Here is a 14080-nt window from a genome sequence, read left to right on the forward strand (position 1 = left end):
GGGATTTGGTCCTCCATTTGCACAACACAACTACTCTCGTCTTTATTTGCAGATCCCATGCAGGCACTGGAGGTCGAAAGTAGTATATGGGTTGTCCAACTGCTTCTCAGTCGAAAGCTGGGTTGCAAAAGAGAGTGGTTCAATCAAGAGGGGTTTCATTTACACAGACAGAAAGTCATTATGCCAGGTAAATGTTCACTTAAGATGCAGCCTGTTCCATGATGGCACTGAAGTGATGTCTTTGTGAGCAGTAATCTGGGAGTCAGTGCACAGATAATATTATAATTAGACAAAATCTTGACAGCATTGTCAGTGTATTTATGGTGCTGTGATTTGCATGTTTTTTTTCTTCTCTCCAGCCGCAAAGACTATATCTGGTTTCATCATAAATCCTCCCTCCTCCTTCACTTTGTCTCAACATATTTCTAAAAACAGATCTAAGGAAAGAGAACTAAGGTTATGGATTTGTTGGACCAGCACCTTTTCAAGTCTGGAGTGAAATATAGATTTTCTTTTCAGTCTTAACCTTTAATCAGGAAACACAACAGATGCCCAGTTTAATGGAGTCAAGTGCTCCATGCGATCACAGACACACGAGCATTGTGTTCCTTCATGCAAGCATGGGTAGTGCCACATGTATATTGGTTTTAGGTGGAGTGGAAAATGATGGATGAAAGCATGTCCTTATTGAATTAGGCATTCATAGCAATCATACAACAATCACAAACATGGAGTTTCAAACCCACGCTAAGCATGTGCATGACGAATCATGAAATGCAGCATTTCACGGCAAAGGATACTGATTTTTTGTATTTTTTATTATTATTATTATTCAGGATGAGTAAGTCTTCAAACAACAATCTGAACAGGTGCACCATTCTAGAGGTGGTCTCCTTCAATGTTTGAGTCTCTCTCCTGTGCCGAGGAGATGTGGTTCATTGAGCTCTCGTGCATATCCAAAATAACAATTTGTCATTTGTCACATGCTGTGCATCAGATGGGTGGGAAACTGTGAACACAGCAGGATGTCATTGCATGTACTATTAAATTTAAAGTCAGCTGTGGGACAGGAGAGGGTTGGTTGAGGGGGCTAAAGCAGCTGTTAGCCTTGTCTTGACCACATGAGGGAGGGCACATGAATATGGAGTAGGGCTGCACAATTAATCTATTTTTATTCAAAATCCCAATTTGAACTAATGCAATTAGCTAATCACAAAGGCTGCAGTTAATCGTGCAGCTTGCAACTCTGTCCCAATGGTTAATCTGGTCACATCTATGATTTTTATATTCATGTTATCCTTCTTGTGTGTCAGACAGTGAAGCTCACCTAACATCTCATCAGAAGTGGCTCAAGTTAAAGCAAAATCTGGAAAATGTAACTGCAGCTTGACATTCAAAAATTATACCAAATTCATCAAATCACAATATCTGACAGAAGAATTGCAATTAGATATTTTCCCCAAATTGTGCAGCCCTAATATGAGTATATAGAGGATATGTCACACTATACCATTTTCCCATTACTTATGCAACTAGATACTTTTATTTAAAACACCAAAGCATCCCTCAGCAGCCCAGTATGAATCAGTATGTTGCGGGAGACTTGAGCTGGAATAGCACTTTATCATCTTACTTTTACTCACTCAGTACAGAAGGCCGTGACATTTGATTATTGTGCAATCTACCACTCTAACCCCCTCCTCAGGGGTTGGTGTGGAGTGGCATTAATGATGACTGATTGGATGTGACCACAGAGTAAAGTATGCTGTTGGGTTGATCAGATAGGATGGCAATTTCATGTTAGTCAAATCTGTACATCGGATGGTTATTATGAACCCTATATATATATATATATATATATAGAGAGAGAGAGAGAGAGATACAAGGAAGTTTATTGTCACATGCATATAGTTACTGGATGTAAGAAATGCAGTGAACTTATGTCTTGTGTCAGCCTATTTGTGCATTTATGGGTGGGGGGGGTAAAAAGTGCAGTAGAAGAGGGGTTTAGTAGATTAATTGGCAAGGGTTGCATAAGAAAGGTGGGGGAGGATTGGGATTGGTGGGGGCACCAACAAGGAGCACCCAAGACCAACAGGGGCAAGGAAAAACTCCCTTACTAAGAAACCTTGGGCAGATCCACGGCTCAAGGGGCTAACCCAACTGCCAGGGGTCTTGGTGTGTGTGTTGGGGGGATGACAAGGGAGATGGGATAGTGTGCTGTATGTGGGGAGACGGCAGTGTGCAATATGTGTGTTGGAGAAGCTTCCTCATGAGACATGAGGCAGAAAGGCTAGGCAATCAAGGACATGGGTAGATAGATGAGGAGAAATCAAAAATAATAAATAAAAAGTTCTATGGAGGTGTGCAAAAGTTGGAGAAAGTCAGATGTGTGTGTGTGTGTGTGTGTTTTGACGTGTGATGAAATAAGAAAATAAATAAAAGCTCTGTAGCATAGAGAGAGGGATGTAAAAGTGCTAAAAGTCATGTAGTGTGTGTGTGTGTGTGTGTGTGTGTGGGTGGGGGGTCATGAGTGCTGAGGAGTGAATGAGTTCAAAGTCAGTATAGTGTGAGTTCAGAGTTCGGATGGCCTGGGGATAAAAACTTATCCTGAGTCTCTCAGTTCTGGCTTTGTGACTACATAGGCGTCTTCTTGATTTCAGCGGTAGGAATAATCCATTGTTAGGATGAGAAGAGTCCTTCAGAATCTTTTGGGCTCTTAGGAGTATGGAATAGATATCTTGTAGAGAAGGGAGTTGAGTTCTTATAGTACGTTCAGCTGAGCGCACAACTCTCTGCAGAGTACTACCATCTCTAACTGTGGAGTTCCCATACCAGGTGATGATGCTACCAGTTAGAACACTCTCAACCACTGAAGTGTAGAAGGCCTTCATGATGGATGTAGAAACTTTGAATTTCCTTAGCTGACGAAGGAAGTGGAGTCGTTGTCTGGACTTCTTCAGAACATATTGAGTGTTAACAGTCCATGTTAAGTCTTCAGTAATGTGGACACCAAGGTATTTAAAACTTGTGATTCTCTCTACAGGTTGCCCACTGATCATTAGTGGGGTGTAACTGTAGTTCTGCTGCTGCCTTCTGTAATCCACTACCATTTCCGTGGTTTTATTGACATTCAGTGTCAAGCTGTTAGATTGACACCACTGTGCCACCTCATCAACCTGATCCAAGTAGAGCTGTTCATTGTTACTAATCAGGCCCAAGATCACTGTGTCATCTGCAAACTTGATGATGGAGGTATGACTACTGTTGGCTTTGCAGTCATGTGTGTAGATGTTGTAGATACAGTAGACACTGTAGATACAGTACAGTATGTATTCTTCTTGGACCACCTAATGTATATGGAACACCCATATCACTGCTTTGACACTCGACCAAAATGTGTGAAAACTCCCACCCTGAAACTGTAGCACCTTCCACATGAAATCAAAAATGTCCAAACTTCTTTTCCCATGTCTTGAATTTCAGGACCTTTTGAAGAATTGGTCCTAGCACATTCCTTGTGCTGAATGACAGACTTGATATGCCCATGAAAATAGGGTCTATGATTATGTTCCGACCAGCTTCAGTGAAACAAATCACTAAAGCACCAAATACAATAGACTAAAGCTGGCATGGTGAAACTGTGTCAACTGTGTTGCGAGGACAATATCAGAAGACAATCTGGAATATAGACCTTTCAGTGATGAGCCACATTGTCAGTGATTCAGTTTAGGCTTTCAATACTCGGTTTGAATGAGTCTCTTAGTTTCTGGACTATTAAATTCCTGGATCATTAATTGTTATTGGCCCTCTGAAAAGTTCAATCCATTTCCGCTGCTCTTGTGGAGTCTTAGACTCGTGTGATGTAGAATGAATTGCCTGAGTCAAGATGAGGTCAAACCGGTGTTAGCTCCAGTCTCATAACGACTTTGAAATATAAGTTCCCCTCCTCTGTGCAGCGTGCAGTAACACCGGAGGAAATGAGGGTGTCCTAAAATAAATCAACTCCCTTTGAATGCCTCACTTTGGCAACGTGCAGGCCTCAAATCAATTCAGCTAATTAAGAGCAAGCCCACTGTACACTATAGCTTTGTGTAAGGTGACAGCCGTGCCTTAGATTTCTCTGGAAAAACAAAGGACAAGGCCCAGAATGAAGATTCGAGAAAACAAGCTTGAATCCAACAGAGGAGCTCACTAATAGCCGTCTGGAGTGGATATGTTTAAAAGAAGATTAAGTGTTTTTTGTTCAGAATGGGGATTTGACTTTGGGAATTGAAAAGCAGCTGGACAAATCCATATTAACAAATGAAACAGAAGCGAGAAAGAGGACAAAACCATACAAGAAAAAACACACTGACTGAAAGACCAATTATTATTTTAATATTGTTAAGGTTGACTAATTTCCATGCAGGTTCAATGAAGGCCATGTCATGCGGTTTATTGAGATTGGTTTTGAGCCTACAGAAGAATGTATGGAATAAAATCGCTTACCTTCTCTAATTATTTAAAACATGCCTTGCTAAAATGAGTGCAGCAATTTTCTAAATCACAGTTCATCTGTAAGTAATGATTTGGAAAGAAAACAGGCATATTCATATGTCAGTGTAACAAACCGCATACACTTATAAGGAGTTGTCTGTGGCACTGATGGCATTGTTAAGATGGAGACAAGAAAACATTTAACAGAATGAATTAATACTGCACAAGTGGCCAATAAAATAAATTATGATCAGGATGATTAGCTGCACAAATTTAAATCTTCCAAAAATGTTTGGATGTGTACCAAACACTCTCTAACACCAGTGAAACAACACTCTGTCCTGCAACACTGCAGACATATTGTTAACCCTGCAATTATAGCAATCTGTAAAGTAAAGAAATCAGACCTTATATCCTCCAGTGGATAACAGCATGGTCAAGACAAGAGAATCCTCCTTATATCATCCAGTGGATAACAGCAAGAACATGGTCGAGAGAAATGTCACTGAAGTTTTCTCATTTTAAAGATTGACTCTGTAGCATTTTTGAGAACTAGGTAATCGAAGGAGGCAAGAGACATCAGAAATGATTAATAATGATTGTCCCTCTTTTATATAAGCCATAAAAGAATGCATGAAGTGAATTTGTCACTTTGCTTCTTCCACTGTAATCCATATTGATATCTACATACATGCCTTCATAAAATAGTTGCAAGGGATTTTTCTCTCCAGGGAATGGTGTGACTTTTTGCTTGAAAGGAACAGACTAGAGAGGACTTCTTGCTATTTGCCATGGGGCTGTAAGGGGTCAGACAAGGTGAGGCAGGAAAATGGCATACTGCTTTACTGTAACACACAATGCAGGGAGATGATGACAGAATGTGAACAGTGGGATCTGGGTAGGACAGTGCCATCGGCATATCAGACTTCTGGAAGGTTGTTTGGTCTTCTTTTGTATCTCTTGTAAATATGTATTACCATAAATCTTTTCTATCTGTGTCGTAATGTGACCATAATGTTACCTTGTCATAGTGTAACCTGCGTTGTGTTGAACCTGCGCGATTCAGCCCTGCACACGCCCGGACTCGAACCTGCGAACAGCAGCACCTCGGATCGGGAGGCGAGCCTGCTAACAATTGAGCCAATAGCCCAGGCTACTGGCTCACATGCCAGCAGCACTCTTGAAGCGTCGGGGAGTGAGGTTTACCAACGTTCCACAAGCACAGCTAAGCTAGCTGGCATCCGTTACAATAGCAAGACCCTGTAAGTGATTGTGTATGTTGGTGTGAGAGTATGTGTGTGTGTGTGTGTGTCGGTGTCTGTGCCTCTGTGTGTGAGCACCTGTGTCCGAGACAGATAAGGAGAATGAGAGAGAGGCACAAACATGCAAACATTGACCTGAAGTTATTAGTGGCCCAACGTGACCCTGTCAAAGGATCCCTTTCCTTTGGTGACAGTGGGAGAGTGGCACCCTGCCGAGTGTTGATGGACTTCAGCCTCTAGCATTGCAGCTACGCTTAGGCCACTGCCCCGTTGTAAATGGCTTCTGTTGTAGGTATCCTGCATTTTTTTATTCAGAAATTACTCTTTGCTATGTGCATTGGTGAACACAGAATATAAATCAGCCTGGTCAAAACAGTGACTGTTTTATAAGTGAGTCACTGTTGCCATGGATTTGCTTTGGGAAAGATTTCTATGTAAACATGTTGCCCAAAGCCTTTTGCAAACACTTTTAAATTTGACAGTTGAAAGCCCCACAAGTTTGATCTGGCAATGGCTTGTATAGTCATTTGTACCCAAAGAAAGTGTTTCAGAAGGCAGCCGGACATCATAGTTACTGTCACATGCAGAGGCGCTGTAGACCTTGTCTTCATTAAGGGACGAGGGCTGGAGTGAGGAGGCGATGGGCTGCTTCTACAGCTGGGACAGTTGCCACTTTGTTTGGACCCAACACTTCCAGCACATGGCAGGGTTTCAGTGCAGCCAGTGTGGTCTGTGTGTGTGTGTGTGTGTGTGTGTGTGTTCTTTCCTTCTCAGTGTTGTCACTGATACAGTAGGTGAACCGGGGAAAGACTGAATGAAGACCAAGCTTCATGGTCATGTGTTGGCAGATGTGGGACCCTTTTCCATAAATATACTGAGCGCTTGGTTTGTTTTAAATGGGATAGGATTTCACCCATTCTCCCTCCAACACGTAACTGTTTTTATACTTTACAAATGCGCCCAGGAAAGCTGCACAGTTGTGCATTTCCGATGATCATTATATGAGACTTTTCAAAATGGATTTCTACGACCATTAACTGTACCACTGAGTAGTCAGGCTTTCATCAGGAGACAACAGTCTCTCAGCTCTCTGAATTCATTAGGATCTTGTGCAGTGGAAATAAGCATACGTCACTTAAAGGCTTGTGTGGATACTCATATAAGACTCCTTTTTTTTGCTGGCAGTTTGAGAACTAAGAAGCCTTTTATCCCCAGCGCTTTGTGATACACTGACAAGCCGGCATGTGCATGCTCCTCTTTCCTTTTGTGTTTGTGAAATACAAGGAAATTATTCAAACGTTGAGGCACAAGTCAGGCTCTTGCAGAAAGGTCTACATGGTGTAGCCCTCTCTGCAGACAAGCCTTCAAACCCCTGCGTCAAGCACCAGTCACCCATAACAGAGAGAGAGAGAGAGAGAGAGAGAGAGGTCTTTTAGGTCAATCCTCAGTCACTAGAGGCTTGGGAAATAAATTAATAAGATTCCACCTCATAAGTGTCAGGGAATGATATTCCTAATTACAGTTTAATTCAATTTTTATATCATATTGACACCCTTCAGTGACTCTCCCGTTCTCCCAAAATCTCAGCCCTGCGTTTTCCCCTCTGAGAGTCGGGAATGATCTTTCCTTCATGCTCGGCTAGTGGCTATTTTACGACCTCACTGTTTCTTTTATGGTTCAGGACATCTCGCCTCCCTGCCGCAGTGCAACAACATCTTTATTTTAACAAATGTAAGCCAAAATGTGCTAAGGACTCTGCAGCACCATTTCTGTGCACCTTTCCTCATATAGCACAAGAGGCACAATAAACATCAACCACCATGGTGGAAAAAAGAAAAAACAGAAAACCTGCAGTGTTAGCTGCAGAATACATTAGCTTCCAGGCGAGAAAAAAAGTAATTGTTGGGATAACAAGCAATATGTTTTCTTCACCTGAACCATTGTCGGGGAATTAGCATGAAGCACACTGCCAGTGGATTTTCTCAAAGGCGACTCGCGCTGCAGTGAGCGAGAGAGTGAGTAGGGGAACAGGGAAGAGATCAGGACTGAGAGCTGGAACAGGTGCAAATATCCTGCACAGAGAGGGAGCCAGACAGAGGAGCCAGTGTTCGCCGTCGACGGGAGGAGTGAAATATTTAGGGAGCTGGAAACAGTGGAGCCACTTAGGCTTCCCAGTCCTTCAGTGGAGGCTGCTGTGCTCAGCCTGAAGAGAAGTTAGGCACTCGATTATGTGTTTATATGTGTGTGTGTGTGTTGTGTGTGTGTGTGTGTGTGGGGGGGTTGTCAGATATGTGATGCTGATATTTTAATTGGGGGGGGGGGGGTAGTTGTGTTCTGCTTTCCATTTTGGGTAAAAGCTAAAACGTTTTCTATTTTCACCTTTGAAATGAGTAATGTACAATTTAAAAGTGCTGCAGGAAGATGTGAATTTGTGAAACCGTACATACCTCACACATGCCGCTGTGGCAGTTGTTTTCATTAGCTAGTTTTCAGACCATAAATGATGGTACCCTACCTCTCTCACACTTCAAAAAGCAAAGCATATCCACATTATGCATTTAATTTTGTTTCCCTGTGATTTTTTTTTGTTTTATGCCCAGAGAGATCTGAGCGATGTTGTGACATGCTGCAGTGTTTTTATTAAAACATCACTGGACCAAGTGATTGATGAACGGCACAGCAGGATGTGAAAAAGGTACAAAAAAGTTGCTATCTGAGATTTTTGACAGATTTTTTTTAAGATCTGTCTTCAAAAGGTGCATTCTGATTTCAAGCACACAGTAGTGGGCTCCGTCGAGTTAGGTCCAATGCGCCAAAGTGACAGAAATCAATTTATTTACTGTCACTAAGTTACTCTGTTTTGTTCCAGTATTCACTTCATAATAGCTACAAACAAGTAGCACAGGTGCAGGTGCAGAGACAGCACATTTCATGAGGCCCACTGGAGACATCCACTAAGCTGCAAAACTGTCAGTGTTGCATTGTATTCATATCAGTTTTAAGTAACAACCTTTTTTCTATTTTGAGTTTTCAGCAATAATGCCGAAAAATCTTCTCCCTGGGATTTCTCTTTCTCATTCTCTCTCTCTCTCTCTGTGTGTTTGGTGTGTGTGTGTGTGGTGTGTGTGCGTGCGTGCGTGTGACAGTGTGTTATACAGTATGTAGGATGTGTGTGTGTGTGTGTGTGTGTGTGTGTGTTTGTGTATGTGTGTTTGTGTATGTGTGTTTATCTGAAGAAGAGCAAAGCTGAATAAGGTCTGCAGTTAGGTTGACTTTTGTCTGTGTAGATAGTAATTGAAATGTCCTGGTACATCTCTTTTTTCTTTCTCTCTCTCTCACACACACACACACACACTCATATGCTATCTCTCTGTACCTCCCCTCTCCATCTGCCCCTCTATCTCAATCTTTCTGTCCTATACAATCACACATTTCTTCTCGCTCTTCCCCTTTCTATCTCTCTCTCCCTCTGTCGCGTAGACACACCACACACACGCTCACACAATTCCACACACACACACACACGGATGCACAAACACACACATATACACACCCTGTCTTCCCTCTCTCAGTCTTTGCACTCCTTTAACACTCTCTCATTCTCCTCCACTCTCTTCCCTCTCCCGCTCTCTGTGTCCATCTCGGTCTCTCCCTCTGATGAAGAGAGAAGACTATGCTGACGACTTGTGCCTTAATCACGCTCTGGGGTTAAGAGTTGTGTCTTGGTGAGAGTGGGAGGTGAAGGAGGAGAAAAACAGGAGGTGAAAGAGGGAGAGAGGGATGCTCACCGCCAGGCTGCGAGCTCCTCTGGATTGCAACTGTTATTTCCTGTGACATAGTGCGAAAATAATGAGAACATTATGCACATGCTTTCAGAGCGGGTGCCCAAACTAATCACACTGAGAAATAATTCTGCCTCTCCTTTTTTTCTTTTTTTTTGCGGAAGGCATTCGGGCAAGTCAGGAAGAGAGGCACTTCTTGGCTGTGGTTATCTGTTTAGAACAGCATGCATTCTTGATAGTGAATTTCTGGTAAGCTCTGCTTTCAGAGGGGGGTGTTGTACATGTGTTCTCGTTTCCATTTAGCCATGTTGGACAGTCCCACATCTTTTGCCATGCTTGGCATTTCATTATCTGGGGGCAACAATCCTGCTCATAGAGGTCCATTGTACCTAAATGTCAAGGACAATTTCCCATTCCTGGAAGAGGATGGAATTAATAGTTTCATCTTGGGATACTATGTCAATGTGAAGGCATGTATGGGTCAATGTGATTCAATGGTTATTTGTTACTGGCACTGGAATTACAACCAGAACTTACTGTATGAGTCAATACACAGTCTGTATTAACTTTACATTTAGAGGTAATCTGCAGAGAATTTGAACATGCTGTTGAGGTACTAATGGAAGGTTCCCTTAAGTATGATCAACATTACAATGCTCAAGGTCAAATTACATTGATACAAATTGAAAAATCAAAAGTGGTATAGTTTTGTTTGTCTTCCTTACCTTCCCTTGTTAAGGGACCGCACTAGACTCTAGCCGCTAGAGAAAAATTATCATTAAGAAAGATATTCTACAACATATTGCATTCACTAGTAACCCTGTGAGTAGACGCAAGCAGACGTATCAGTTTAAGTTAGCTACACATCCACCCCATTCACCACCACCTCACTCTTGGCCCTTTTAGCACTTCGGAGCACTGTTTCTGCCCTATCATACCTGACATTCGATCCTCATGTGATTCAGTGTCTTCCACTGCAGGCCTATTTATTACAAAAATAGATAGGTCACTAGACTTTGTCCTCTATCCCAGCAGCCTGGTCTCACTTTGGAACTGAGGGAGCCAGAGAGAAATGGAAAAAGCCTTTTCATTCAATATCACACTTGCTGTACAGCAGATTTGGGTTTAGGTTTATCCTAGTATTGAATTTCTGTTAAGAAGATGTTTCATTTATTGGACATGCAATTAGTTCTTATAAATCCACTCTTTTTCATGCCAATTAACAGGGTTTACTGCAAGTTTAGCACTGGAGGTGCTGAGCAAGTCACACTACCAAGAAAGGCTGAACGATGCAGAATACAGTAGCAATAATGATACTGTACAGCTGGTGCTTGCTGCTTCTTTAGGTGTTCATGTCTTTGGGAAGATATTAGGTGATGATAACTAAGGTATGTTTTGTTAAAATAATAATATAATAAATTATGGATAATAATGCATTTGACCTTATCATGAAAATAGACGAAAAATAGACAACATGACAATCATGACTTATTTAAACCAACATATGCTATTGGTAGAATTACTGTATGTCACAATGAAAGCCAAAAGTGAGTATTTATCAGGCATTAAGCTTAGGACACATCTTGAATTATACCCATGGTTCGAACTACGGAAAGGCCAGGCTTGAGATCTCCTGAAAACATAATTTGTGAAATTTGTAATTTGGGAGGGTCTCTAAAAATATGAATGTATAGGACTATCATGGCCACTAATTTGAATGCACAACACACACTACGTAAGGCTACCATGCCGTGGAAACCAAACAGTGACAGCAGGCGGTAATACCAATATTTGCTAATTTATTGACACATGACAGAGTGCAATCAAGCTGAAATTAGTTTAGTAATGTTTTTTTTAACATCTAGGGATGAGATGATGGTTGACTTTAAATAAGGCTTTGTTGTCTATGAAAATGTTTTCCAGACTTTGTTGTCTGGAAATTTTGTCACTTAAAAGGAATTCATGTCAAGTTAAGTTAAGTTTATTTATATAGCGCATTTCATACACAGAAGTCATTCAATGTGCTTTACATAAACAAAAGCAAAGATCATAATAAAAAAGAAAACATAAAACACATAAGGTAAAATCATTTAAAAATAAAGAATAATTAAAAAGACAAAATAAAAGACACAAGGTAGAATAATTTAAAGACAGATTCAGAATTTGTAATTCAGTGCAGTAGAAGTAGGGTTGGGCACCGAAGCACGGTTCTAATATGGCACCGGTGCTGACGCAAATGGTAGTAACAGCATCGAATAAAAACGTGGATTTCGGTGCCTCATTTCGGTGCTTAAATGGCGTTTTTTTTTTTTTATTTATTACAAAAAATTATAAAATTATTTTTATACGAGGCATCATGTCATGCACCATCTCTAACGTCTTGCTCTGATAGCAACACATCCAGATACAGTTAGCTAACATAAACACTGGATGCACCACATAGGTCAGTGGACAGTGTTTGACAGCTTGCGTGAGCCCAGGTAGCTTACTTTAAAGCGATATCGCGAGCTCCTGTCAAAATCTAGCAGTGGGCCTAACTACACACAAGCAAAAGGCTATGAAACAACATCAACAGTAGCCTATATGTTACACAATATCCTTGCTAATGCGCTAACTGGCATTTATTTGAAATGTTGTCAGCAAAGTTATAAGGTGAAAACTTTATTTCACGGTGTGTTCTAAACAACATAATGGCATGGTATTAATCTTTCATGTGCATGAGGCCCATATAGCATCAAAATGAATATGAAGATCATGTTAAAAGTTCGCTGGCAAAAACATAAATATGTAGGTTACATACCTGATGTCACTGAGCTGCATAGCTGCCAACTCTCACGCATTGGCCGTGAGACACACGCATTTGATTAGTTTCACACACTCACATGCCACACCCCCGATTTCTCACGCAGATGCCTGAAAAATGAGTTTAGCCTATCTATAGATCTACCTGTTGAGCCACGATTATGCTTTCAGAGACGGTGAGAGGGTTCAAGAGCACCCCCTGTCTGTGGACTTTTCTAAATTTTCTCTCATTTGCAATGCTACTTGCCCCCAGGCGCAATGCCGTCCCAGGCGCATTCCCCCCGCATTTCCCCGGCTTTAGGTATGCTTTCAGTATTATTGAGTATTTTTCACGCTGAAGTGTCAACCTGGTAGGTCAAATACCTAGCAGATGAGGTTCAACTAAACTAAACCTATACATATGATATCACACATCAGGTCACACATGCGGAATCTAAGCTTTCCAATGATATTAGCGCCAAGTTGCTGTGATAAATGGTTCATGAGAAAATTAACATTGAACCGACGTGCAATTTAGGCTAATCATATTTGCATTTTGCACACAGTGCACACCCATTACTCTCGGTTTAATATTTCACTAACCCTTCACACAACACGTGGCAAACCCAATATCACAATAAACATCAAACGTACCGAATACGAGGATATAAAGCATGCCTCTGTGCAATAAGTGGTTCCTGAGTAATCCGGTTTTGAAATTGCAACACATTTCTACATAGCCTCATTGGGGCGAAATTATAATGTATTCTAATGTAAACTATTTGTCAGTAGGCCTATTTTTGTAAATTGCTCAGCCATAGATTATCCCACTATCATGGTTCTTATATTGTCAGGTTCCAGCCAATCCCATTACAGATAAATAAATATATTTATATTGGCATGCTTCCTAGTGACATTAATGCAAAAATATGAAGAATCAAATAATGAGACACAAATATTGATATAAAGCCTGACATAAGCCATATGCAAACATTCGCATCATGCAGATATGGGTACATCCTGAAAAAGGAATAGCATGTAGGCTATAGGCTATGGCTATTACAATGACCAATATATTATCTTAAATAAACTAGCTGAATAACACAGGTGACCACCTCTGCATAATTTCATGGAGTGCTGAAATGTACAGACATTTTTGAACATTTCTGAACTGTGAAATGTAGCATATGTTTTTGTGGTTGTGAACTTATTGCAATATCACCATAACTATTCCACCTGTGTGTGCATGGTTATAATTCTGAAGTGCAAAATAGCTTAGGCTATAGCACAAATATTTCCATAAAAATAAGCAAGTCTGACCTCTGAATTTATTTTGAAAGTGCACCTGATTGATGCATTTAAAAGTTAAAATATACAAACTCTTAAATTCTTACAAAACACGCACCCACTTTTTAAAATTGTTAGTTTGGACACCCCCACTTTTGCCGTGTGAAATACCAGTGCTCTTTTCAGCATCTGTTTAGTGCTTCATTGTCATTTTCATTGGATTCTCCCATTTGCACGTAAATCGCTCATAAACTTTTTTTTTTTTGTTACACGCATTCTCCCATTCCTCTTCTGTCACACACACAGTGACAAGCGCCAAATCCCCCGCAGTGTTGAAGAGATCAGTCATCCCCCTCACTTTTGATAAGGTAAAAAGCCTTATAGGTATGCCAAATAAATAATAACCTATAGGTTTACGCTAGGCTATGTAAAACTCCCCATTAACAGCATCACGTCACTAACCACAGCGACTGCACAATCTCGTATTCA

This window comes from Alosa alosa, chromosome 9 (genome assembly GCF_017589495.1).
Source record: "Alosa alosa isolate M-15738 ecotype Scorff River chromosome 9, AALO_Geno_1.1, whole genome shotgun sequence".
NCBI classification, from domain to species: Eukaryota; Metazoa; Chordata; class Actinopteri; order Clupeiformes; family Clupeidae; genus Alosa; species Alosa alosa.